Consider the following 22,552-nt stretch of genomic DNA (forward strand, 5'->3'; position numbering starts at 1 on the left):
TAGACAAATTGCCATTGACAGTTCATAGGTTCATAAGTTCATGGCTACTTGATATGCAATTGAATCAAGAGAATCGTAAGATACCTAACCAGCATTCCCTTGAAGTTTTTAGCTCTTATTTTTTAAGTAAGAATAAGCCAGAATCAAGCAGATTATTTACATGTTGCCCATGTCCTACAGAGGCACGGGTGCTAAACCAGAGGAGAAAGTCCATTTATCTATACATTAGCCCAGATTACATGTGAATAAGGTAAAAGAAGTACTTTGCTTTATTTGGAGTGAAAGATGATTCCAAGATCTCGTGTGAGTATTTATGCCCCAGTAGACTTATGAATGTGTAGTAAGTATGGCAGAATTTGGGTTTTTAAAGGCTGCGTATGTTAAGCAGAGATCACCTCCAGTAGCCTGTATGACACTGAGAAGAGGGATAAGTCTTTGAGACAGTCCACATAGTTTTTATGATTTAGGCCCTTGATGTTTAGTAATTAAGTGCTGTGGGTATTCAAGTTGTGACAAATGTTTTGACAGGTACATAGCAAAGGGTGTGTTATACTCCATGATCAGTGTGATGACTATGCAATATAGAGGAATAATCACATCACTGTACCTTCATGCCATGCTCTTAGTAACAAGCTGTGCAATGAAAAAGGACATTTCTAAAATACTGGATATGTTGTCGTCTAAGGACAGTTTGTCTTCTATATAGGTTCCAGGATCCCTAACTACTGGAAACATTTTTCAGGGGTATGTTGTCATTAAGATGGTTACAAGGAACTTGTTTGTTGAAGTATACTATTACACATTCCTTGGCATTTAGCTTTAGTCCATGGTTTTGTGACCAGCTAAACTTCTTAAAAGATCTTGGTGTCCTCTGGGGAGTTTATGATGGCAGCATGTTTACAGTCATCTGCAAACATGGTCAGGCATAAGCCCTCAACATTAACTTTGTCCATCAAGAAGTAAATGCCAAACAGGAAAGGCACTTGAATGGAACCCTAGTGTACACTGTTAATGATAGGTGTATTGGAGGAGGTAGAACAAATCCTGGATTCTATTTGTGATCTGATTTTCTATTCAATGAATTACATAGGGACTAACATTTAGCTGGTATAGTTTATCTGCAATACCTGAGAGTGGGGTGGTATTAAAAGCTTTTGCAATATCTAGATATGCAGTGTGTATGGATTTGCCTTATCCATTAGTTCAGTAATCTTTTTGAAGATGTGAACCAGGCTAAGCAGGTAGGATTTGCCCTTGAGAAGTCCAAACTAGTTTGTGTTGAGAGTTTGTTAGTTATCTCTGTTCTTATTTATTAATTCCTTAGTGTTCCTTTCCATATGGCTTTGCAGATGAGTCTTGTTAGATATATGGGTGTATGATTTCCCAGGTCCATTATTACCCTACCTTTGTGCAAGGTGATGAGAGTTGCTGCCCACCATTCATCCAGCCAAAGCGTCATTAGAGGCTGGCATTGAATAACCTCCATAGGGGGTCTGACAGGTCCTGTAGAGTAAGCAGCAATGCATGATATCTGGCATAGAAGCAGTGTTTTTGGCCTTGGATAGTAAGCTGAAGTCTTATTCCTGGGAGATTTTAGGGAGGATGTAGATACAGATGCGAGATCTGGAAATGTTGGAGTGAAGGGGCGGGATGAAGTTAAAAGTAAATTTTCTAGGTCTAAGTGTGTGGTATCACTTACTGTATGTCTGATTAGCACTGAGCATTGTTTCTATGGTTTCTAACATAGTTCAAAAATGTGTTGTGGATATCCTTTGCCTGGGAGACAATTTTTACCTCGTATATAGCTTGATTGGTTTTATCAGGTTCTGGAGATCCTGTTAAATTTAACAAGAGGCTTTTTTTTTTTGAATCTTGAGAGTCACATTTATTTAGTTATTTATTTTAATTATAGATCCTGCTTATATGTTGGTTCCACCAAAGGGGATTAGTTTTAAATTTAGAACTGTTGGTTGCAGATGACAAGCAGCTTTTTTATGCTAGGAACATAACATAATCATGGACAACACACATGTGGAAACTATGAATCAATTCCTACAAGAGTTGACTACAACAGGCATTACATTGGAAGTACTGCATTCTAAATATAGGATCATAGCATCATATGAAATAGAAATCAATTGAGTCTTATGATCATTTTCACCTTCCAGTACACATGCTCACACTTTAATTCCTCTCTCAAGAAGGACCAGGCTAGTCAAGCCAAGGGTGATTTTGTGAATACTCATCCAATCATCCAGTTCCCATTTAAAGAAGATAATGAATCACAATGTTTAATCTGCAGTGGGGGTTAGTTACAGAGCTGTAGAAGACACTCTACGATGAACCAACCTTTTCACTTTTATTTATCTGCTGGTGAATATTTATATCCCTTATTTCAGTATTTATTGGTATATTTGATTTGTAGGGATAGACAAGATAAATGACCACTGGACCCCTAATGGCTTGGAAGGCAAGGCATAGATCTCCCCTCAGGACTTTGTAAGATACTGGATACACGGACAGTGCTTCCAGTCTTTTCTGATTGCTTATGGTTTGTTTCTTAAGCCAGTAAGCTATGTAGTTAGGAGCCTCTTGGTCTTTCAAATTATTTCCTGTGTGCTGTAAGGTTCATCCAAAAGAGGGCATCATATTCAATAATTGGACAAATCAATGTTGAATATAATTGAATATAATGACCTCTATGAGTCTGGATGATATTCTCTTGCCAATCAGCTACACTAATTAGAGGGATCTTCTGACCACTGTCATTACATGATTATCAAAGAAGAAGAAATTAACAAGCCATGTTCCAAGGTCTTTAACAATATTTTCATTTTGCAGTGGGGTGCTGCCCATGCTATATGCTCGGGGAAGGGGAAAGTTACCAAATGTACCAATATTATACTTTTTAGCATTTAATTTAAGCCCATCTTTAATATACCAGGTATTTACAGGCATAAGTTCTTGTTGCAGGACTTGAGTGTTAGAGGATGGCTTGGCAATAACTCACAGTTTGCAGCTATTTGCAAACTTAGTCATAAACCTCAGTTTGGAGATGAGAAAAGTAAACATCAAGCAAAAGGTGTCTCAATGCAAAGCTCCTGTGAGCACCACATGTTACTCTCATAGTGGGCACCACTTGTTACCTTCATAGAGTTCAACGAGGCAACTGCTACCTGTACCAAGTAGGGTCTATCCTTTTGCCAGTTTGCTATCTATATATCTATCTTACCATGTAGGGATCTATTTGGAATACACTATGCTTACAGACTATGTTAGAATGTGTTATGGTGTCAAAGGCCTTGGCCACGTCAAAGAATGTCATATGGACAATATGACAGCTGCCAACAGCTTGTGTTACTCTTTTAAAGAAGTTAACCAAGTTTCTTAGACAGGATCTACCCTTGAAAAAGCCAAAGTGCTGCATGCCTAGCCTGATGAGATTGATTTTTATTGTTACAGTTAATTAGGTCAGTTATAATATGTTCCATGACTTTGCAAATTAGACTTGTCAGGCTGATGTAGCTTGAATCTTGGGTCAGTGGTAAGGCCATCCTTGTGCAGTGGTATTAGTATTGCTGTGCATAAAACCTTAGAGATGTTGCTAGTTGCCAAACCTGGATTAAATAATTTAAGGAGCAAGTCTTCCAGGTCTTGTTTTGTGCTGTTTATTAAACAACCAGCCATATTATCAGGTCCCAAAGGAGGAAATATTTTTAGTACTGGGGGAAGGATCTTTAGTGATTATGAAATTCATAGAGCTTCAGGAATAAGTCAGCCCTGTATAATCATTTCTGGGGTGAAGTTTAAACTCAGTTTGCTTGATAGTATATATTGTCAAAGTCTATTGGATTAGAGGATGAGTGCCATTTTGGGTAAGTTCAGACCAATGTTGAGTGTTATTTCATAGTTTCTTAATGTAACAAAACACATATCTGTAATTATCCTTAGCTAAAGATGTTAACATAAGGTCATGGGCAGCCTTAGAAGTCCTAATAGCATTTTCTCCCTGTGTCTCTGTGGGGTACCTTCCGCATCCCCCCAAAACATGTTGAGTGTTTCCACCTCAGACTTACCCAAAATTGGAGTTTTGGGCAGCAATGTAACATCTAGATGGTGTCTATGGGGGAAAGAGTTGGACAGACCAATCACTTTGGGCAACAACTGTGGTGTGCAGTATCCTCAAGATAGGAAAACATGGATTACAGATTGCATGCTGTGTCAGGGCTAACCAGTCAGTGGCTTAAAATTGTCTCTAGGAGATTTGTTCATGTTGACTAATGTCATCAAAAAAGAGTATGCACATTTATACTTATTTGTTAACCAACTAGGCCCACTAGATACACAGTTCCTTTTCAGGGGTGACCCAGGAACAGTGTCTCATTGAGTGACTTCATCAAGCTCAAACAGTAGAAAAGCAAGAGCTGATGGAATCAAATCCTACAACCTTAAGCTCTGCACCAACTGCCAGACAGATGGGTGATAAGAGGGTTGAGGAGCTGGCCTACTCCGAGCTATGCTAGAGACCTATGCTAATGGTAGGAGGGGTGCATTTGACCCACTGGCCAATGTGTTTCTACCAAAAAAGGCCAGCAGCCTTGGGTCAATAATTTACTGGCCAGGCAGTGTCCAGTTGCCCAGATTGTATTACCTGGGATTAGTTCTGTTGAGTGAAAGCTGGACGTAAAATCTATCAACATGCCAAACATGAAAAAACAAACTACGCCACACAAATGCAGGTTCACTGATAGGATGCAGATTGAAAGTGGATGACATGATGGTAAGGAGGAAGCTAGGCATCCTTTCTATACAGGAGAAAATATGGGAGGGCAGTGCAGCAAAGACTTGGCTTGAGATCCAGAGTCTACTACTCAGGAGGAGGACAGGCAAAAATAGCTGTGGGAATTGTGCTGTGGGAGTGGCTTCAGAAGGTAGTAAGGGATATAATCAGAATTAGTGGCAGACTCATGGCAATCAGACTGAAGTGTAAGGACAAGGCATTATTCATAATATCAGCCTATGCCCCACAAGGGCTGAGATAGTGGGAAAGAGTGAATTTAAACAAAATTTCCAGGACCTACCAGATAAAGCAGGGCAACATGAATTGGTGTTGATAATGGGTGACCTTGATGCACATATGGGGACAGACAGTACAGGAAGTGAGGACTGACTGAGTCCACATGGATGGGGTAACAAGAATAAAAAAGGAGAGGCCATTCTGGACTCCTATCTGGCAAATGGCTTGATGGTAGCTAACATGTACTTCAGCAAGAGAGACACAGTCACAAGATCACATACAAGAGTGGCCAACATTCCACCTGGGTAGACTTCCTCCCAGTAAGGAAAGGGCACTGGGGTAGAATCAACAATTGCAATGTCATTCCCAGAAAACAGTTGGCCCACAGCATAAACCACTGGTTGCGACAATCAGTTGCAAATAGTCATCAGAGAAGGCTCTAATGTCAACATAGACTAGGCTGAAAACCTAGAGGTTAACTGGAGAGACAGTACAGGAGTTCAATGAATTGTTCAATGCTCTAGCACCTCAGGAAGAAGAGTAAATAGGTGGGGTTGAAGAAGAATGACAGCACCTCAAAACAGCATATGTAAATACTATAGAACAAATGTGTGACCAAGCCAAGTATAGAAATAAGGTACATAAGGGAAACTGGTGGTGGACTGCAGATGTCAAGGAATTCATCAAAAGAAAGAAGGAATGCAGGAAAAATTGGGAGATAAAAAGACATACCAAGCTAAGAAGAAATACTGGTTGGGTAACAAAGAGGTTAAGGGAGGATTTGCAGCAGCAAAGAAAAAGGCATCAGAGGCACTATACCAACTGCTGGAAAGGAACTCAGTAGATGGAACAAAGAAACTTTATCAGATTGCAAGGCAAAGACATAAAGGTAAAGACTATAGTCACCCATCTTAAAGGATGCCAGTAACAACCTTGTCACAAGTCCACATGGCATCACAAGCAGCTAGAAGGAGTACTTCAAGTAGCCTCTGAATGAAGCATACCACACAGAAGCTGCACAGCCACAGACACAGCCTACAATGAATGAAGAGGAAGAAGCCACCACTGAAAAGGTAAGAACAACACTGAGGAAAATGAAGTTGGGGTAAGCAGCTGGCTCAGATGAGGTCACAGCAAGTGTGATAAGATGCTGAGTGACATAGGGGAGAAATGGCTCCTGAGGATACTCATAGCAGTATGGAAAGAAAGGTGTACCCCAGATGACTGGAGAGTAAGCACACTAGTGCCAGTGTACAAGAACAAATGGGGCATACACAGCTGTGGGCAGCACAGAGATGTCAAATTCATGGCACACTACAGGAATGTTTTGGAGAGGGTGACTGATAAATGAATTCTTGGAGCAGTAGAGAACAAGATGGGAAATGAGCAGTTCAGATTCAGATCAGGATACTGCACAACAGACCAAATGTTTACAGTGAGGCAGATAGCTGAGAAAACGCTAGTGATGAGGAAATAGTTCAACTAAGCATTCCTAGATGTGGAGAAAGCATATGACAACATTCCAAGAAAGTTGATTTGGGCAGTCCTGCTGTGGTTTGATGTCCCAGAAACATCAGTAAAATTAGTGCAGGCTATGTACAAGGACCTGTTGACCCAAGTGCAGTGGACGTAGGAGTGCATCAGGGTTCGTCTCTGAGCTTACTGCTGTTCATACTGGTAATAGACTCTATTACCAAACAGGAGAGGGAACAGCCCATAGATGATGTGATATTACTGGTAGATGCTAAGGAAGAACATCAGCAAATGACAATGGAATGGAAATAAAACTGAAGGCACACAGGATGAAACTGAGCTCAGATAAGACAGCTGTAATGGCAGCAAATAGGGGGAAATCAGAAGAAGCCGATAAATGAGATAGACGAAAAAATATTGGAACATGATACATCTTCAAGTATCAGAAAGGTTTGATTGAGGAGAAAGGAAGTCTGAATGATGAAGTCAAAGCTAGAATCACAGATGCTGCAGCCAAATGGCACAGAGTGTCAAGAGTAGTGTCTAAAAAAAGAATGCCAAAGAAGCTGAATAGTAAGGTGCAAAAAACAATGGCGCAACCAGTAATATTGTATTGTGCAGAAACCTGAGCAATAAAGACAAACCAGCTGATGAAGCCAGAGTTGATGAAGATGAAGTACCTGAGATGGGTTGTAGGATGCACACTGTGAGATAGACAAAGAAATGAGGACATTAGAGCAGAAAGAAAAGTATCGCCATTTGCAGAGAATGTCAGAGAAAACAGATTATGATGTTTATGGCAAATGTGCAGGAAAGCAGAAGACAATCTGGTGAAGAAGATTTGGGATAGACAGGAAAAAGGCAGGAGTAAACAAGGTCATCCAGCAAACAGGTGGATGAATTGCATGAGAGAAGACCTGCGACTGCCAAGCGTGATTGTCTCAGAAGGTAGGAGATTGACACTGAATTGAGAGAGAGAGAGAGAGAGAGAGAGGTGGCAACAGTTGACATGATGCCTTGACCCAATGTAGAAAATTGGTGATGATGATGATATATTAATAGGTTAGACAAAGATATAGATATAGATCTATAAAGTACACAAACACACACACACACACACACACACACACACACACACACACACACACACACACACACACACACACACACACACACACACACACACACACACACACACACACACACACACACATATACACACAATATATATATATATAGAGAGAGAGAGAGGGGGAAAGATATGGGTCTACATCAGATGATCGAGTTTTCAGATACTAACTTCATACGGTCAAAACCACATGATCAAGTTTCCGAAAACTCGAACATCAAAAAAATAAATAATAAATCTACCATTTTTACATTTTGATCCCACTGCCTGCAAATTATATATACCAACTTCAAGTTAGCACTACAGTGAGGAAAAGGATCAATTTCCCACTCCACACTGTGCCACGATCTACATTCAAAAGCTTTGAGTTTTCAAAAACTTGATCATATGGTCTCGACCATATGACTCTTGAGTTTCTGAAAACTCAATCAACTGATCAGGGCACACACATACACACACACACACACACACACACACACACACACACACATATATATATATATATATATATATATATATATATATATATATATATATAGATAGATAGATATGTGTGTGTGTGTGTATATACATATACACACATATATATTTACAGAGAGACAGAGGAAGAACTAAAAAACATGTACACACTCATGGCAGAGCCATGGGCTCAAGCTGAATGCCAAAAATGTATAGTTATCCCCTTTGGGAAAAAACATGAACCCGTGAAGTACCACATAGGTGGCAGTACACTAAACACTGAAAGTGTGATAAGAGACTTAGGGTCACATGTGGACAGTGGTCTCAACTTCAATAACCACATCACCACAACAGTCAGGAAATCCTTCTATGTGGCACACCTCATCACTAAGGGCTTTTCATCCAGAAAAAAGAAGGTCATTGTCCCACTGTACTCATCCCTCATTAGACCCATTATAGAATACAATGCCCCATTTGGTATGTACCCCTCAAGACATCTGCAACAACTGGAAAGGCCGCAGAAATACCTCACTAAAAGATTCACAGGCCTAAAGCAGATGCCCTATGCTGACCACCTTAAAAAACTCCAGCTGTACTCTGTCGCATATCGTCTACAGAGAGGCAATCTCTGCTTAACATACAAGACCATGTCAAACCCAGAGCTGTTTGACATACTACACTTAAAGAAATCCCAATCCCTCAGAGCCGCACACTTCAGGGATCTAAACCTTGTCATCACAATAAACAAAATATGCTGGAGGGATAGGTTCCTGAGCCAGAGACTCCCCAGACTCTGGAAGAGACTGCCGATACATGTCAAGCAGAACACCTCCTTGGCCCTCTTCAAAAGGAACCTTGACGATTGGATGGAAGAAAATAAATTCACCCTTGGGATCACATCAGTTGCCCTGCTAGAAAGGGGTCCAGGGAAGTAAATAGTGTGGGAAAAAATAGCCAGGGAATTGTTTATGGCTAGGCTTGTATAGGCCCTAGGGCCGATAGCTGAGTACCAACCTATGAACCTATGAACCTATGAACTTATAGACATTCCCTTTTCTGCACAGTCCTAGAGATTGTCAGCTATGTTTAAAGTGCAATTTTGGTCAGAAAACAGTGTTCTATGCTATAAAAACAATATATGTGTAGACAATATGCATTTGTAGAAAAACATGAAATAGTGTCCACAAAAGGTGCTAACAGCAAGCATTTCCTTGGAAATATTAACATCTATATAGAGTTTGTTTGAAAGGAAGCCTCAAAAATGAAGACATTTTCATAATATCTAGATATATGTAAACCAAACCAACAACAAAGACTAAAAGTCTAACTGTGCCAAATAAATGTATAAAGAAAACAGCAAAGCACAGTACAACCACCACGGCAAGCAGCATAAAAATTCAAGGAGACTAAATAAGACTGTATTTAATAAAAATCAGGATAAGCGCTTACACATAAAAATGCTTCATCAGATCCACAGTATACACAAACCAGCAAGTACATTTAAAAAACGCATTCAAAAAGAAAGTACCCTATCAAACAGCTGGGCCAATTAGTGATGTAATGGCCTTGATTTCAATGCTGGCTTTAAAGGAACATTGTAATTTAAGCCTGGTGTTCTATGCGCCTGTAATGTGGCAATCCACCTCATCTCCACACATTCTGTTCTGTTGACTATGTCCCCACCTCTGTCAGACTCTGGTATAACCTCTATCATAGTGAACTTAAAAGAATGTTCACTGTGATCTTCAACATGTTTAAAAAGGGCACTTATCTCATTCTCCTTATGTGATCATCCTTCAATTTCTGATTATTTTTACCCACATAGTATGACTTAAAGTCATTACAAGTCACAAGGTACACTAAATTAGCTGTCCTGCAGTCAGCATGTACCCTAAAAACATAGTCCTTACCAGTTATAGGATATGCAAATGTATTAGTTCGGAACATATATTTACAGGCTTTGCAAGACCTACATGGAAACGTCCCAAACCTCAGGGGTAAACTATAGGATTTCCTAAATGGTCTATAACATAGTACCCTTTTCAGAGTCAGATTATTTTTGTAAACAAATTTAGGGGCATCACCTACCACCTTGGAGATGGTGTCATCAGAATGCAGTATAGCCCAATTCTGTTTGACAATGTCACAAATTAAGTTAATATTACTACTACATTTCAAACAAAAACTAGATGTAGGTCTATTATTCACCTTAGGATGTGATGATGTTGTGTCCCTATTCAAAAAGGGGGTACCCACTGTATTGCTTAGACTATCCACCTCCTCTACTCTCTGCGCTATTTCCCTTTTACGATATCCCTGTCTGATAGTTCATTCACCAATCTATCCCTGGCCCGTACATAATCATCCTCCTGTGTATGCAACCTAGATGTACGGAAGAATTGCCCTTTCATAACATTCCCAAAAACCCTCTTGGGCTGCATACTTGTCCTGACAAGCAAGTTATTCTTTCTGCATTTCTTCCTATAATTAAAAAATCAACCCTTCCAGTGACATTAATGGAAATGATTGTGTCAAGAAAATCTATGCTGGATTTAGAAGTATGCATAGAAAATCTAAAGCATGTACTACTGCCCTCTAAATAGTTGACAAAATCCTGTAACCAAACATCTGTACCCCTCCACAAAATAAAAAATATCATCTACAAAGCACTTATATAAAATCAAATGTGATCTATAAAAATGTTCAGAAAAAAATCACATTGGACTCCCAATCTGCTAGTACTAAATTTGCATAACTATTGGCACAGGGTGTGCCCATGCCAACACCCTGTGTCTCCAAATAATATGTACCATCAAATATAAACACATTATACTTCAATATTAGATTAAGTAAAGCACAAATAAGCTCAATCCGCTGATGTGTTAAAGCAGTAACTCTATTTAAAAAACTTCTAATTGAGTCAACCCCAAACAAATTTGGTATAAGTATAAATAGCGTATTAATATCTAATGTTACTAGTATATAAGTCCCATCATTCAAGTCCAGTCCATGAGTACATTCACCAAAACATACTAGAAAGTCTTCTGTGTCTCTCAAGACCGCCGGCGCCTTTGTCAAATAAAGTTTTAGTTTATGTTCAACAAACATTGAGAGGGGCTCAGTGGCACAACCTTTGCAGGCCACAATAGGCCTCATGTGTGGTTTAAATCTGGTCTTATGTACTTTTGGTAGGCCATTGAATGATGGAATCAATGGATGTTCAACCATCATGAAGTCATAAGTTTCCTTAGTTACTGTATCTGTATCAGAGCGTGGCCATACAAAAATATGGCAATCTCTAAAGTACTTCATATCCCTCTCAAGTTTCTTTTTCTTCAGGAGAGACAAACACTCATCATAGGAAGCAAGATTTATAAAAATATTCTCAATTTTGTCTACATATGGCTCACCATTAAATCTAACAGACAATGTATCTTGCAAACTAGTAGCAGTTTCAACAAATTCCTGCTCCATAGGTGCAAAAAAATATTGTTTATTAAATGCAAATAGTTAAAACTCAGTTCCAAATTGAGACTTTGCCACTTGCTCAGTAGCTCGGGGGAAGTATCCCCATATGTGGGCATCCGCAAAGCTCTAAGTCCCCGAGGTACAACTTTATAATGAAGGCACGCCTCAAAGGGTAAATGCTGCTACAGTGCTCTTTTCAGTTTATAAAGAATATTCTCCAGCTCCTTAAGCAAAGTATTAACAGCTTCCATCTCAGCAGCATCCTCTCGCATAGTGGGAGTGGAACAATACTCTGTTGTAAGTAAAGGGTTATTTACAACATTAACAAACTGTTCAAAATTATATTGCTGTTGTAGTTTCCCAGATGCTCGACCATCCAGAGCCATAGTGCTGCTCTCAGCCATGGGTCGTAGTAAATGCACCAAAAGAAATATGTAAACCAAACCAACACCAACAACTAAAGGTCTAACTGTTTAAGCGCCCTTTTTAAACATGTTAAAGATCACAGTGGATATTCTTTTAAGTTCACTGTGATAGAGGTTATACCAGAGTCTGCCAGAGGTGGGGACATAGTCAACAGAACAAAATGTGGGGAAATGAGGTGGATTGCCACATTACAGGCACATAGAACACCAGGCTTAAATTACAATGTTCCTTTTAAAACCAGCATTGAAATTGAGGCCATTACATCACTTATTGGCCTAGCTGTTTGATAGGGTAATTTCTTTTTGAATCTGTTTTTTTAAATGTACTTGTTGGTTTGTGTATACTGTGGATCTGATGAAGCATTTTTATGTGAAAGGGCTTATCCTGATTTTTATTAAATACAGTCTTATTTAGTCTCCTTGAATTTTTATGCTGCTTGCCATGGTGGTTTTACTGTGCTTTGCTGTTTTCATAATATCTAGATAGTATTTTCCATGCAAGTTTCTAGTAGTTTCAACAACACATGACAAGCACACTATACTCACGTACATATTGAACTTCGTCTTCTTCTTTCGGCTTTTTCCCGGTTAGGGGTCGCCACAGCGGATCATCTGTCCACTTATGAACTAAAAACTGATGCAGTACAGCAGAAGTGACATAAAATAAGTGTGCATGTTTTGGTAGCAGACAATGGCACTATTTACCATGTAACGGAAATCCTGTATATATAAGCATCTCCAAATATGACACTAATTTGAATGGCAGGGCTATGTTACTGATAGATTCATGGCGATGCTCTTTGATATGTAGGTTTGCCACCACTGCATTCATGTTGGAAATATGCAGAGCACTTATGCTCCTCTAACATTGCTGGATGTTGCATTGTGGCTAATGGGAAATAATACTGTAATAAGATGTGCCAAGGAAATGTGAGCAAAAATAGTTGATATATAGAGGAGGCTCTTTGATATTAATTTGCTTTTCTATTGGTACTCTTAGGGATGTCACTATCATTAATTTGCATACAACTCATGAGTCTTTCTCACATAATAATATTCATATAATATCAGTAATATAAGTTAGTACTGCTTAGTCCCAGCACATGGATACACAAGTGTATTATGACATATCTTTTGCATATTATGCATTTATTTAAAACAGTCATCCTATTTGAAATATCCATTGAACATACCTATAACACTATTGTGGCATCATCAAAGCACATTTGGATAAGTGCATTAGTTTGTTGTGAGTCTACATTAATAGCTTTTAATATCAGGGTAAGTAAGCTGTACTGGCTGAAGTTTCTAGCCATTTATCATCATGTCAAAAACATTATTTGTACATATGCTGTGCATTCAGATTTTTGTGAAAATGATATATACAAAAACATAGAGACACTATACAGAGATATTCTTAGATGAGCAATACAAATGCAAATATAGTGACCCTTATGGCTATATTTTAGTTAAGTGAAATATTTACTGTATTTATTGTAGTGATATGGCATGCTTGTACATTGCATGCATAATAAATTATACTATCCTATACTATACTGTAATACATTATAGTATAGTATAACACATTATGCGCATAATGTATTATACTATACTACTATACTATACCATACTACACTATACTATAATATGGTCACATCAAGATAAACTCCAAATACACATTAGGATGCATTTGTGTTAATTATGTAGAGTGCAAGTATCTGTCAAGAACTCAAAGGCAATATGCAAACTACAATCAAACACATCTGTACTGCTCCTCTGTATCCTCATATGTCATGTGTGAATTGTGACTTCTTTACTGTCAGCCAAACCAACTTAAACTAAAATAGCTGAAAGGGATGCAAGTGACACAGCAAATTAAATTTCTAATTCTTCCCCAATAAATAGTACATCAATAGTAATTCTATAAATATGTAAGTGTAGAAAATGTGTGCATCTATATAACTGCATATATATCTTTGCCGCAACAAATGGCTCAAAGTAGGAGCATTACCAAAAACACAGTATAAGATTTTAATACTTATTAGACATGTGGTTGATATACTGCGTGGTGAATATAATGCATGCTGAACCTATTTTGTATTGCCTGTGTATAACACAACCGTCAGCATATTGTGCAGCATGTCTGGTGTTATGTAATCATATAATCATTTCTACACGTATGCAGAATGTGATCATGGAAAAATGAATAATATGTTGACCACAACTGTGAATGTTGTTCTCCAGCTCCTCTGCACATAACTACATCTTCCTGACTGACAAAGTCAATTATAATTGTATGTGATAAAGGGTAACACAGCTGCAGGTACTGTTCAGGAGTGGTATGTGAGTGCATTGTTACAGTTCCACCATCCGTTGCATTACTAGCACCTATGAACCACTACTGGCTTGCTGCTACACATTGCTGCACATGCTGCACTATTCAGTATTGTACATACATGTTCTTGCACTACCTGGTGTACTTGTACATACATACTAACAAATGACAGCTATGTGCAGATATAGCGGTAACCATAATATATTGTATTTTAACTACACTGATATTCTACAGATACCTACAAAGTCCAGGTTTCTGCAAATCCACTCATCTCACTGTCTGGTCCTGCTTCATATAAGCATTCCTCTACAAGACCTTATTTATTTATTTTTCTGATAGAAGTCCATGGGTCGGGATGACTTTTATGAAAGTGTGCATCTCCTATACCCTCCTTTACCTGATATTTATCCATTGTCATCAGGTGTTTAACCTCCCTGTGCTGGAATCACCAGCTTGGGTCATTGAGTAGCACAAGCATGGAATGCATCACTGATGTTTGCATATGATGGCTTGAATCAGGGTTAAGATGCCCTATCTTCATATACTAGAATCATTCAGAAAGTGACTGTGAGCTATTAGGCAGGGTCCTCTATTTAAGTGTGTCCCAGTTAGGTCCTAAATTGATAATAACTTATCATGGCCTACCCATTCACTTAGTTCAGCTTCCATTCAACATTATGGTCTTGACCAAGGCCCCGGACCACAAGGATCACGTGTCTTACTCCAGCCCATCTTAATAATTTTTATCCCTCCCTTCAAACAGAGGTGAATATGAATAGCCTTATTGCTAATCCCTCTAGTAACTCCTACGAGGCCTGGGATGCATAAATAAACTAAGGTCTAGGTAATTGTTAAGGTTTCATCCCTCTACAATAATGTAATTATTTATTTACTGGCAAATGTTCAACTGGAAAGTTCAACTGGGAAAAACAAATATTTCACAGAAGACCCAAGGAACAAAAGCTCATTTTTATAACGTGAATAAGTGATTAGATAAAATATTGACAGTTTAAGATTTTTTTTTATGAATTACAGACCGTAAACAGAGTCATGTGATAATACAGACAGTTAAAATATATTTTGAAAATGCAGTAGTGATAAAACCATAGGTTCATAAGTACTTACTACACTATTGATTTGTAAGGATCTTTAGCAGCCTAGCCATGTACTCCCACTGAGCTTCTAAGTACCAAGGCCTCTGCTTTTTGTGGAGGCTGTGGATAAACCCACATAAGATAATCCTTTAGTACTGTGTAAAAACCCTTTGTATTGTAAGAATAAATGTATAACCCCATGTGAGATAATCCTTTAGTATTGTGCAAATTCCCTTTGTATAGTAAGAATGAATAACTCTAGAGCAGGTATTTTCATGTGTCCCACTGCCCATAAGGGACAAGAGTGCCAGATTGGGGTGAACTTATGGTTCCTCATCCATGCACCCAGGTTATGCTTGAATAAACTAAGAGATGTACTTAACTTCACATGGAGAGAGAAGTGGTATTCTCTGCAAGACATATCTATCCCTTCAGCCTATTTTATTTAATTTACAGAATAAGGTCCCTACAGTGGGTGTTTCTGCCACTATTGAACTTACAGATGTGTAGAGCATCTGAAAGGATGGGGTTGCTAGAGGTTCTCTGTTTGAGGCAGAGATCTCCCCCTGGCAGCCTGTACTGCACTGACAAGAGGAACATAGCTTTGAGGTGGTCAGAGTGACTTTTGTGATTTAGTACCTTGATTTTCTTGGTGAGAAAATGGTGTGCTCCCTCCAGCTGAGTCAGGTGCTTGGACACATACATGCTGAATGGTGCATTACATTCAACAAGTGGCCTAATGAGTGCAGTATACAGTGGAATGATCACCTTCCTGAATTTGGATGCCATACTCTTGCTAATGAGCTCTGCTAAAAGAAGAACTTCCTATCAGCTCTGCTGATAATGTAATCTGGATGGACTAGTTCAGAATCTTTAATGATTATGCCAGGTTCCTGTGATGGCAAGAATACCAAGGATATAATATAATATCCAAATATGTAGTTCTATAATTTTGTTAAAATGGTATAGTGGTTGATAGTGACAACATTCATTTTTAGTCAATCAGTGGCAAAATGAAAAGGTTTGATGTGCTGCTTTTATTGGCATGGATAGTTGGCAGTTTAATGTTGAGCAATAAAGTTGGGTAGAGGTATAGTGTGAGGTGGTGGTTGAAGGAGGGTTAGTTAAATTGCAGTTTTGTAGGGCTGGCTCTTTATTTAGATTAGTTAGTGGATTTACAGGGCCTGGGTTGGGGTGGATGTCATCACATTGGGGAATTTTTGAGATTTAGTGTATCAGTTTAGAGTGGACTTGCATCAGTTTTATTCTTTGAGTAAAGGTTGGTAGTGAAGTATTTTGTGCTTAAAATAAAGGCAAGGTGAGAAGTTAAAAGGCTGGGATATGTATTGGTATAGCTTCTGGTAATTTCATGGGATGCTGAGTAAATTACAGTAGGAGGGGTATATAGAGGTAAAAGTACGCAGTGACAGATTGTCAGACAGGATGTAGTAGATGTAGAAAGAGACATAGTATTGGAGAAACATATTTGAAATATCAGTAGTTATAGAGGAGAGCAAAGAGATGGGGATAGTATTAAGTGGACGGAAGCAGAGGTGAAGTTACTGAAGGAAACTACGTGGAGAAGGTAGTGTTAGATTTCTAATCAGACAGTTCTAATCATGTAGTAATGTGAAAGGAAATGGAGGAGTCTCGATCTTTGAAGGCATTCAGAGGTATAAGGAGCAGAATATAAAAGTAATGGCGCTGATAATATGAGGTGCATATAATGGAAAGAAGAGCAGATGAAGCAAATGTAAAGTTTCTGAGGTTGGAAAGGGAGACAGTCTGTGAGTGTCTGTTATTGAGATGGGTGTTAACTTGCTGCAGGGCGAAAGAGGGAGGGGTCTTGCTGATAGGTTAGAAGTGGATTTGTAGTGGTACGACCAGTAAAAAAAAAGTCATGTGAGCGGTGGGTGGGAATGGAGACAAGGTGCAGAACAAAGTGAAGATGAGCATAGCAAAATGAAGAGGAGTGAGATTAAACCATTTTCTGTATGACAATAATCAGTGAGGATAAAAAAAGATAATTAAAAAGTCTTAGACTAGGAAACAGCAATAACAGCGGTAGGGTTAAAAGCTAACAAGAAAATGATGGCTAGTATTAACATGGAAATACAGGGAAGACAGTATCAGCATGGCAAAGAACAGGACAGTGTAGCAAATAACAGCATGAAAGTGTTAAAGGAGACAGAACAAGGCCAGCAGAGATGAGAAAAAGTAGAAAGGGAGGTAAAAGTAATATATAAATAGCAGGCAGGGGACACACAGCAGCCACAAGAACAATAGCAGGTCACAATGTGGGGTACAGCTGCAGAGTAATAAATGGGCTCTAGTAGGAAAGGAACACGGTATGGAAAGTATCTAAAGACTCATCAGTATTCATGCAATAAGGTGAAAGGATATGACTGAACTTATTCTAAGGCAATAGATAATAACAACTGTGACATTTGCCTGCACTCATCTAGAAGATGCCAAACTAAACAGTTACAATTTTGTGAAGATCCTTACTAAAAGCACTTCATTGTGTTCTCTCTTCTGAGGTTGCTGACACAGTTAAAAAAATACTTTGTGATTGTTTTGCCTATGTGTCTATTTTAACCATCTGCCTAGCTTTGGTTGATTTAATCAGGACCTGAAATTCTCTTATAGCCCTAGCAAGAGAATTGTTGGTATTTGCAAAATCAGATTTGTTTTAATGTGTTATGAGTTTTTCCTTTTATTGTATAGCCCATTTATATCAGGGCTTCATAGTAAGGGTTTATTCTTAAATTTGGCATTACATTTATTTCAGAGGGGGACAGATGCTTAAAAGCAATCTTTTATATGTTCATAGAAATGTTTAGTGAAGGATTCCATATGTGTAGTGGAGTCCCCATGGTGTAAGGGAATGATGAATTTTGCCAGGTCATTACTCAGCTTTAACAGTTCTCTTGGCATAATTTCTGAATAACGCATTATTGGAGGATACTTCTGGCTTCAGTTTTATGCTGATGGTGAAAATGACTAATTTATGGTCTGATATGACTAGAGATGGTCTTACAACTGGAAAGGGGCAGTGCTGTCTCGTATTGGTTAAAACCAAGTCCAAGATTTTGTTTCCCCTTCTTGGCCCAGTGAGTTTGTATGCATGAGGTCCAGAAATCTCTGGACATACATATTCAGACATGTATGATTTTCTCAGTTAATGGAGGGATATTTAAATTTCTGTAAGAGAATAGTGTTTGGCTGAATGCTTCGGGCTTCCATAGGATTCATGTACCATGGAGATTATAAACAGGGTCCTGTAACTGCCTACAATGTTATATTGGGTGTTGTTAATGCAAACTGGACACAGAGAAGTTCTTGTTATTATCCTGCTTAATAAGTGTGGAGGAGTGATTCTATTTTATGAATACAGAGTCACTGCTGTCTTTGTTGCCTTTGTCTACTGCAGTGGATCAGCATGCATGGTAAACTTTGAAACTCTGCACTGATGAGGTGGTCTCAATATTCTTGAACCACGTTTATGTGATGATGCATATATTGATTAATTTTAGGGTAAGGAGTGCCTATAGGAAGAGTAGTTTTCTGTTTAGGATCCTAGCATTGAACAGCAATACCTTCATGTTTTCCAAATTTGCTATGTTGGAAAGTTTTGTAGATTGGCTTTATATAAAAAAGGCACTATGGGAGTGGATGAGATTTTTGCCAATATACAAAAGCCTTAGGGGTTAGTACAGGCCACTCCTGGCAAAGCAATTAGAACTGTGTTACGATATCTTCCCAGGCAGGTTTATATTGTACTCACTTCGAATGATACTAGAAGCTAAGCCAACTGTTAAAGTCAATAATTTTTGCTCCTATTGTGAAATCATTCTTGGTGAAGGTAAAATGCTGTTCAGGGCTGGGTTCATACTTGCCTCAGACATATATTCTGAAAGCTCCATCATGTCTCTCTCTTCATATGGTCCAGGGAGGCATACCTCATGTAATTTACTCTCATATGTACTATGACTGAGTCTTATATGTATTTGCAGTGCAAGGACTAGAGTAGATGTTATATGGCTCTTGATAGGCAGCTGACCATGATCCTCTCTTTGCTCAGCTTGTTGGGGGGGGTACATCAGTGTGTCTCACAGTGGAGTGTCCTATGACTACAGCTTTTGGTTGTGTGGAGGTATGACTTATGGGTTTTTGAGATGAGATATCATGAGTTATAGGTGCGTGTTTCATGATGGGTGTTGCTTGAGTTTTTTTACTGGTTGATGAGGGTATATGTTGCTATGTTTGCATCTTCAGTGCTTTTGAGGTTTTGGTAGATTGCATAAAATATATTCAGCATATGTGAGTCTGTGTGTCTGTTCTGTACTGTCTGTGGTGGATGCAGTGTGGTATATTGTGTGTTTATGACACTGTTTTTTTAGTAATATCTGTATATGACAGCTTTGCCTCCAGAGATACTGTGCAAATACATCTCTCACACACTGTATGACAGCCACGGTGGAGCAGCGGTTAGCATTGCTGCCTCACAGCAAGAGGTTCTCCGGTTTGATTCTTGGCTGGGGTGCCTTCTGTGTGGAGTCTGCATGTTTTCCCTGTGGTCGCGTGGGTTTCCTCCGGGTGCTCCGGTTTCCTCCCACATCCCAAAGAAATGCAGTAGGTGGATTGTACACTCTAAATTGGCCCTAGGTGCGAGTGTGTGCATGTGTGTGCCTTCTGTGGAAGGTTGGGCACTGGGCTGGCAACTTGACACTGTAAAACTCCACTGCCAGTCATGAGCAGACAGGTGATCCACTGTGGTGACCCCTAACCGGGAAAAGCCAAAAAAAGAAGAAGAAGAAGAAGACACACTGTATGAGTTTGCTTAAGAATTAAATCATTGTTGGTATACTTGACACAACTGCTGCATTGTGTCAGGATGTCCATGTCTAACAAGCTGGCTACATAGATAGTTGAAAGTGTATTTCCATGGTTCCAGATGCTTATTACACAATCTACAGGAGGATACAAAAGGGGTTTCTAATTGGCTTGCTCAGATGATGTATAGGTAAATACTGCAGTGTATGTCTAAACTCATGGGATAGTACATCTCTACATGTAAACCAGTTGCTTGTCTTGTAACTAAGTACTAAAGAACATTCAGAGGTTGGTTTTATAGGGAAATTAAATGTCAAAGATCACCAATGGATCTGGTAAATCTATCCAATATCCACAAACTCTGTGTATACCAAGAATGAGTTTCAGGATGAACAAGTACATAAATCACAAAAGAAATGCAAGCAGATAGCTGACCCCATAATGAAAATACAAGACTGCCTTCACTTGCTTTTTATTTGAGAAAATGAAAAATAAAATCATTGTAAACTATTAAAAACAACAGTGCTAAGTATTTCAAAACTTCAGATGTTCATTCCTCTTCTATAAAAGTACTGAAGAATAAAACTTGGCCAAGCTTAGTCTCCAGAATAACTCAGCTTTTACTTATGATAAGTGCTTTTGTCTGTCAACTAGACCTCATCAGATCGACTTTTCAATAACTTTACCTGGGAAAACAAAATATATGCTTAATGAAAATAAAGGACCATAAATCATGATTTACAACCTCATGCATAGTAATGAGCCAAAACAGAAAGTAACTCATGATAGTCTAGCCTACCAGTATAAATATACTTACCCAATGTAAACAAAAATCATCTTAAAGCTCCACAGTGAAGGATGACAACAAAAGGGCCAAGAACTGAGGTCAGTCCTAAACCTTAGACTGGGATACATTTTCTGTGTTGGTGATCCAAAAAGAACACATACCTGTGTTAACAAAAGCTAGTCACTACATGCCTATATCATAGGGGAACACAGTACAAACCAAATAAACCAGGTTGGCAAAAAATGAACATAACCAGTCCAAACAGACAAGAAGAGTACTTTAAATAAAAGAGAAAAATAAAATGCTATGAAAATAGCCAGATTGTAAACATGTCTCAGGTCCAGATTCCAGGCCCAGACAGGTGGCTAATCTTTGCAAATAGCACTTTAGCAGTAAGATTCAAAATGACCAGTCTGAAACAAAAAAAATAATAAAAATGGGGCAGTGCCGAAGCAGTAGTCAATGGTAACCATACAATACCAAAAAAGAGGTTTAATTTGTAAAGGAATCAGATGGACAATGGGACTAGACTCTAAACCGTCTATAAATCAATACTGTAATCCAAACTAAATAAAAAATTACTAATAAAACAAAATTAATCTTGCAATCCAAACTAAATTAAGGAATACTAATAAAACAAAGTCCACATAAACTGGATTGCTGAACTAGTATTTAAGTCCATGTTTATCTCCAGATGAAAACAGGGTGTAACAAAACTCCGTTCACTAGAGGTCATTTAGGACAAAGATTGCAAGAGTCTAGTAAATGGACTTTAAGAAACAGGGTAATAAACCAAAAAGAACAAAAGACAAAAAAATCTGAGAGCCAAGGTGAAGAAGTAGGTGTGTGTGTCTCTGTGTGTGTGTGTGTGTGTGTGTGTGTGTGTGTGTGTGTGTGTGTGTGTGTGTGCGCGTGTGTGTGTGTGTGTGTGTGTGTGTGTGTGTGTGTGTGTGGATGTGAATTTGTGTTTGACAACAGGCAAATAAATCAAGAAAACAGTACCTTCCATAGTGCCTGAGTGTTTCAGGTACTCACTTGGCAAGTTCTGACAGATGGAGAGCATATCTTGAGCTTAGGAATTATATTTTATATATATAAATATATATATATATATATATATATATATATATATATATATATATATATATATGTGTGTGTGTGTGTGTGCACGTGTGCGCATGTGTGTGTGTGTGTGTGTGTGTGTGTGTGTGTGTGTGTGTGTGTGTGTGTGTGTGCATGTGTCTATATTATATGCTCAAAGAGACTTTTCTTATTATTTCTGGATTTTGTTTCTAGTTGTAGCAATTCATTAACAAAGGATCAGAATTTCTTGGGATTATATCTATGTTGGTCTTGTAAATCATTGTAATATTCTTTATGTCTGTGTTAACTTTTTTTTTTGTGTAAGGTTATTGAGTTCCCTGAACGTTTGCAGAAGTTATGTGAGTTATGTGACTGGAGTGACACTGTGTCAAGCCCTTATCTGTTTTATGCATCATAATTCTAGATATTTTTGATAGTCATGGAGC

Source organism: Protopterus annectens, chromosome 5.part1 (genome assembly GCF_019279795.1).
Source record: "Protopterus annectens isolate FY-2018-M chromosome 5.part1, PAN1.0, whole genome shotgun sequence".
Taxonomy (NCBI): domain Eukaryota; kingdom Metazoa; phylum Chordata; order Ceratodontiformes; family Protopteridae; genus Protopterus; species Protopterus annectens.